The sequence below is a fragment of the Meles meles genome, chromosome X (assembly GCF_922984935.1).
Source record: "Meles meles chromosome X, mMelMel3.1 paternal haplotype, whole genome shotgun sequence".
Taxonomy (NCBI): Eukaryota; Metazoa; Chordata; class Mammalia; order Carnivora; family Mustelidae; genus Meles; species Meles meles.
Window position 1 is genome coordinate 26023129 of NC_060087.1, and position 7541 is coordinate 26030669.

The window sequence follows — 7541 nt, forward strand, 5'->3', positions numbered from 1 at the left end:
AGATATTTTTTACGTGATGTTGAATGAGAACTGAAATGTCTAAAGGACATCAAAGCAGTTGGCAAGGGGCACCTGGGTGGCTCAGTGGGTTAAGCATCTGCCTTTGGCTCAGGTCATGATCCCAGGGTCCTGGGATGAAGCTCCGCATTGGGACCGCTCAGCGGGGAGCCTGCTTCCTCCTCTGCCTCTGCCTCTCCCTCTGCCTCTGCCTCTCCCCCTGCTCATGCTTGTGCTCTTCTCAAATAAGTAAAACTCTTCTTAAAAAGGCAGTTGGCAAGTCTATTTTAATAGATAAAGCTTTTTGTGGGAAAATATATGTCTAGATGGAACAGTCACATTGGCAGAATTTTAAAAACTATACTACCCTACCATTTTCAGTATTTCTTTGATATTTTTAAGTGTGGCTAAGTAATACTGCTGGTAATTTCAGCTGTTCGCTAATATTGACTCTTTGTCAAAATGAAGTTTTCTTCTTTATATGGTTTTAGAGATTTGTTTGTTCATTTAAAAATTTGTATTGAGGTGTAAGATACATACAGTCCAGCACACGAATCTTGAATCTACAACTCTGAACTTGGGTCCGTGTGCATATACATACCAGGGTAAGTAGCACTCAGATCAAGATAGAGAACATCTCCAGTACCACAGAGGGTTCCCTCACAACCTTGCCACTTGTCCCATACTCCTGGAGGGAACCACTCTTCTGACATCTGTCACTGTACATTTGGTTTGCCCATTATTGAAATTCATGTCAGTGGAATCCTATACCAGTAATGGGGCTCATATAAATGGAATCTATGCTTTTGGGCCAGATTTTTTTGGATTATCATGACATCCATGACACACAGCCACATTGCTGAGTGTAGCAGGAGTTGCTTCTTTTCTCTAGCAGAGTAGTAGTCCACTGACTATATCACGGATTGTTTATTCATTGTACTGTTGATGCGCATTTGAGTTGGTTTTACTTTGGGCTGTTATAAAACTGCTCAGGGAGGCCTGGGTGTCTCAGTCAATTAAGCATCCAACTCTTGGTTTCAGCTCAGTTCATGAACTCGGGGCCGTGGGATCAAGCCCCACGTTGGGCTCTGTGTTCAGTGTGGAGTCTGCTTAAGACTGCTTAAGTCTGCCCCCTCCCAAGTAAATAAATCTTTAAAATAAAAGCTGCTAAGAACATTCTTGTACCTGACTTCTGTACTCGTTCTTTTGGGTGTAAATCCGGTATGTGATGGCTAGGTTATAGGGTCTGCATTATGTTTAGCTCTAGTAGATACTGACAAACATTTTTCTAAAGTGGTCGTATCATTTTCTACTCCTGGCAGTGATATATGAGAGTTCCAGTTCCATATCTTCGCCAATACTGGGTGTTGCCATTGTCTTAAATTTTAGGTAGATGTTTCATAGTATCTGATTGAGGTTTATATTTACATTTCTGTGAGTAATAATGTTGAGAATACTTATATATGCTTATTGCCTGCTTGGGTATCCCCTTTTTCTGAAGTAATAATTCAAGTTTGTTGCCTGTCTTCTCACTTGATGCTTTCATATTCTGCTTTATTGAATTTGTGATCCAGCAGGCTTCCTTCGAAAGTGTAGACGTCATTTGGAAAACAAAATAAATTTGAAATACGTTCACTTTATGGCAAATGTGCTCCACTACCTCAATTTCTTTTATAAAATGGTTCTATGTACATGTGAGATAATAACATGAAAGCGAGAATGTGTGCCACTTAAAAAAAATCTGTTGAAGAACTTACATTATCCACTATAATTATTTGTTCCTCTTACCTGAAAGCCTCTTTTGCCATTGTGAAAATGAACCATATTCGCTGACACAACAAATGCTGATGAGGCTGTGGAGCACAGAAATGCTTATACATCACGAGGGTGGTGGGGGGATGCATAATGGTAGAGCCATTTTGGAAGACTGTTGGGTGGTTTCTTACAAAACTTAACATCCTCTTACCATATGATGCAGCAGTCATGCTACTTGGTATTTACCCAAAGGAGTTGGAAACTTTAGTCCAAACAAAGACCTAGAATCTGATGTTTATAGCAGCTTTATTCATAGTTACCAGAACTTGGAATCAACCAAGATATTTCTCAGTGAGTGAGTGGATGAATAAACTGTGGTACATCCAGACAATGGGATATTATTCTGTGCTGAAAGGGATTGAGCTCTTGAAACCATAAGAAGATGTGGAAGAAGCTTAAATGCATATTATGGGGTGAAAGAAGCCAATGTGAAAGGGCTATATACTGTATGATTCCAATTGTATAACATTCTGGAAAAGACAAAACTATGGAGATAATAAAAAGATTAGCAGTTGCTATGGGCCCCCTGGGTGACTCAGTCAGGTAAGCATCCAACTCTTGATCTTGGCTCAAGTCAAGATCTCAGGATTGTGAGTTCGGGCCCTGCATTGGGTTCCATGCTGGGGGTGGAGCCTACTTAAAAGAAAGATTAGCAGTTGCCAGGAGTGGGGAGGTGTGGGGAGAGGTGACTAGAGACAGAATACAATTTTTAGGGCAGTGAAAAATATTATGTATGATAAGCAGTGGTGGGTACATATCAATATACTTTTATCTAAACACACAGAATATACAACACCAAGAGTGAACCATAAGATAAACTGTGGGCTGTGGGTGATTATGATGTGTCAGTATAGATTCTTCATCGGTTTTTAAAAAAAGGTACCATTCTTGTCAGTGATGTTGATGATAGGGGGACCTATGCTTGTTTGGGGGCAGAGGGTATATAGGAAATCTCTGTGACTTCCTCTCAATTTTGTTGTAAACCTAAAATTGCTCTTAAAAATAGTCTTAAAAAATTAGCCAAATTTTTCCACAACTTCCTGCCTCCTGGATTTTACTTTAGAGCCTGAGATCAAGACCTAAAACGTTAATTTGGTAAATAATTGTTATTCACATTAGAACAGCTAACAGAACCACTGCTATATGACTATTAATGGTACATTCTTGCCTGACTGGATGTAGAGAATATAGAAATAGGCACAATTTACAAAGTAAGCTTTACAAAAATCAATCTTAGTTACATTGTGAAGTAACAGTAATGGTAGTAACAGCATGAAAAGCACTTTTAATTCTTCAAAGCCCACTTAGGTACATTGTTCTCACCACGACTGGCAAAGACTGGTAAAAAGGGTGAAGTGTATGTTATTTGCAGTGTGAAACTGAACAAAGTAATGGATCGAAAGCTTAAGTGTCTTTGTATGAAGACAAGTCTCTCTCCATTTCAAAAGTACTGATACATATCAGTAATGAGATACTGATCTTCCAACGTACCATTCTTCTTTGCCATCTCAATTTACTTCTCTTTTGGAGCAATAGCGAATATCCTCTCTTGTGCTCACCACCCACTAGTAGTCACAGAAACAAATCAATGGACAATTGATCCAAGTATTTCCTTGAGTTAAATCCAGCCATCTCAAAATGAGCACAAGATTGAATATCCTTCCGTAGCTTGTGACATCAGCTGAGCAACATGAGTGAATTACAGCGGCATGTCCCCTCTAGGGCTATCTATTATCCAATATGTCTTATTTAATTTTCAGTTTCAGGCAGGCAAATTGACCATGTATACTTGCTTGTGTCAGTAGCTAATTTTAGATCACTATTCTAATTGGAAATGGCATGCCCGTTTAGCTTGTCATGTAAAAATTCACATTTTCTGATTAATGTGATTCATTTATATTAGATTTGACTTGACGAATGGCAGTGTGTAATATAGGAGGCAAGTGTGACAGGATTCCTCTCTCTCTCACTCAGTCACACTCTTTATAAATGAGCCAATCGAGGCATCAGACTGCAGTGTCTTCCCTTTAATGAGATAAATTTTGAACTCGCACCTATTCTAATGTGACTTTCATGGTATTTTCTCACAAGTTGGGCAACTCTTACCGGAGGGAGGGAGGTTTTACTTGTAGTCCTGCCTTCACATTCATTCATGGCAAGTGGACAAACTGCTGTGATAGAAATGTTGCTCTTCTGTCACTGTTGTTGTGTGTCTGTGTTTGTGTCTAAACTGCAGATCGAATAAAGCTGGACCTCCATGTCTTAAATGCAATTTGAAGACACTGGTAGGAATTATGAATTATATAAGTAATACACAATATTGCGATTAGTCTGAAAGAAGAACTGGTAAAATGAGAATTCCAGCTAAAAATAAAAGGAAATGTTTAAAAGATGAAAGGAGAAAGATAACAAGTTAGGAATTTCTGTTAATGTAAAAGAAGACTTTATTTTATTTTTTTAAAAGACTTTATTTATTTATTTGACAGAGATTACAGGCAGGCAGAGAGAGAGGGGAGGGGAAGCATGCTCCCTGCTGAGAAGAGAGCCCAATTCAGGGCTTGATCCCAGGACCCTGGGATCATGACCTGAGCCAAAGGCAGAGGCTTTAACCCACTGAGCCACCCAGGCTCCCCCAAAGACTTTATTTTAAATAATTTATGAGTTCTATATACTCTGTGCCCTTCCTGTTATCATGGGGAAGTATGTTCCTTCTAAACCTACTTTGTTGAGCTGTTTTACCTTGAATGGATGCTGTACTTCGTCAAACGTTTTTTCTTTGTCCATTGAAATGATCATATGGTTCTTATCCTTTCTCTTGGGGATGTGAGGCATCACGTTGATTGATTTGTGAATATTGAATTACAATTGCATCCTAGGAACAAATCCCAGTTGATTGTGGCAAATGATTCTTTTAATGTATTCTTGAATTTGGTTTGCTAGTATTTTCTTGAGGATTTTTTTAATCCACGCTCATCAGGAGCATGGCCTACAATTCTCTTTTTTTTGTCATTTCTTTATCTGGTTTTGGCATCAGGGTGATACTGGCCTCACAGAATGAACTGGGAAGTTTTCATACCTCTTGTATTTTTTTTTGGAATAGTTGAGAAAAATGAATATTATTTTTTCTTTAAATGTTTAGTATAGGGGTGCCTGGGTGGCTCAGTGGGTTAAAGTCTCTGCCTTCGGCTCAGGTCATGATCCCAGGGTCCTGGGATCAAGCCCCACATCGGGCCTCTTCGCTCAGTGGGGAGCCTGCTTCCTCCTCTCTCTCCGCCTGCCTCTCTGCCTACTTGTGATCTCTCTGTCTGTCAAATAAATAAATAAAATCTTTTAAAAAATAAATGTTTAGTATAATTTGCCTATTAAGCCATCTGGCTCCAGACTTCTGTTTCTTGGGAGTTTTTTAAATTATGGATTCAATTTCTTTGCTGGTTATCAGTCTGTTCAAATTTCCTGTTTCTTCCTGTTTCAGTTTCAGTAACCAGTTTTTGTACAACTTTATCCAGTTCTTCTAGGTTGTGCAATTTGTTGGCATATAGTTTTTCACAATATTCTCTCATAATTGTTTATATTTCTGTAGTGACGGTTCTTATTTCTTCCCTCTCAGTTGTAAATTCATTTATTTGAGTCCTTTCTCTTTTTTCTTGATAAGTCTGGCTTGAGGTTAATGAATTTTATTTATCTTTTTCAAAGAACCAGCTCCTGGGGCACCTGAGTGCCTCAGGCATTTGAATGTCTGACTCTTGATTATTGTCCAGGTCATGATCTCAGGGTCCTGGGATGGAGCCCCATGTTGGACTCTGTGTTCAGTGGGGAGTCTGCTTGAGGATTCTCTCTCTCACTCTCCCTCTGCCTCTCCCCCCATGCTTGTGCTCATGCCCTCTCTCTCTCTTGAATTAATAAATATTTTTTAAAAGATTGCTCTTGGTTTCATCTATCTGTTCTATTGTTTTTTTTGTGTTTCTATGTTATTTATTTGTGTTCTAATCTTCATTATATCCTTCCTTCTGCTGGTTTTAAGTTTTGTTTGTTGTTCTTTTTAGCAAGGTTAGGTTGCTAATTTGAGATTTTCCTTGCTTCTTGAGGTAGGCCAGTATTGCTATAAACTTCCCTCTTAGAACTGCTTTTGCTGCATCCCAGAGGTTTTCAACTGTTGTTTTTATTTTCATTTGTTTCTGTGTGATTTTTATTTCTGGTTTGATTTCCTGGTTGACCCAGTCATTGTTTAGTAGGGTGTTCTTTAATCTCCATGTGTTTGTGGTCTTCCCAGATTTTTTCTTGTGGTTGACTTCAGGTTTCATAATGTTGTGGTAGGAAAAGATTCATGGTATGACTTCAGTCTTGAATTTGTTGAGGCTGGTTTTATGGGCTAATATGTGATCTGTTCTGAAGAATGTTTTGTGTGTACTTGGAAAGAATGTGTATTCTGCTTTTCTAGGATGGAATGCTCTGAATATAGCTGTTAAGTCCATCTGGTCCAATGTGTCATTCAAATCCATTTTTTCTTATTGGTTATCTGTCTAGATGATCTCTTCATTTATGTAATAGGGTGTTAAAATACCCTATTATTAGTGTATTTTTATCAATTAGTTCTTTTATGTTTGTTATTAATTGTTTTCTGTATTTGATTGCTCCCGTGTTGGTGCATACTTGAAATTGTCCTATCTTCTTGTTGGATTGTCCCCTTTAGTAGATAGAGCGTCTTTCTCTGTATCTTGTTACAGTCTTTGTTTTAAGGTCTGTTTTGTCCAGTGTTAAGTGTTGCTACTCCAGCTTCCTTTTGACATTCATTTGCATGATAGATGTTTCTCCATCCCCTCATTTTGAATCTGCAGGTGGTTTTAGGTCTAAAGTGAGTCTCTTGTAGACACTGGTCTTAGTTTTTTGTTTTTTTTTTTTATCCTTTATATCACCTTGTCACACTTTCTTTTTAATCCATTCTGTCTTTTGATGGAGGCATTAAGGCCATTTACCTTCAAAGTAGTTATTGATAGGTATGTAATTATTGCCATTTTATTACTTGTCTTATTGTTGTTTCTGAAGTTTTTCTCTGATCCATTCTTTTCTTTCTCTCTTTCATGGTTTGCTGGATTTCTTTAGGTTTCTTTCCCTTTATTCTCTGCATATTTATTAGTGGTTTTTCATATATGGTTGCCATTCAGATTGTATATAACCTCTTCTGCATATAGCTGTTTGTATTAAGTTGATGGTCATTTAAGTTTGAACTCATTCTTTCCTCCTCTCCTCCCCACATTTTAGGTGTATATTATTATATTTTATATCCTTCTAATTTTTTGAGTACCTTCACTGGTTGTTGTTGTTGTTGTTGTTTTTTACAGAAATACTCTTTTTACTGATTTTGTGTTTCCTATCTTTATACTGTCTCATTTGGTCTCTCCTTTCCCCTCAAAGAGTCCCCTTTAATATTTCTTGCTGGTTTAGTGGTCACAAACTCTTTTAGTTTTTGTATGTCTGGGAAAGTATCTCTCCTTCTATTCAGAATGATAGCCTTGCTGGATAAAGTATTCTTGGCTGCAGATTTTTGCCATTCAGCATGTTGAATATATCATGCCACTCTCTTCTGGCTTGCCAGGTTTCTGTTGAAAAATCTTTTGATAGCCTTATGGGTCTTCCCTTGGAAGTGAAAGACTTTTTTTGTCTTGCTGCTTTTAAGATTTTTTTCTTCATCACTATATTTTGCCAATTTAATTACAATATGTCTTGGTGTG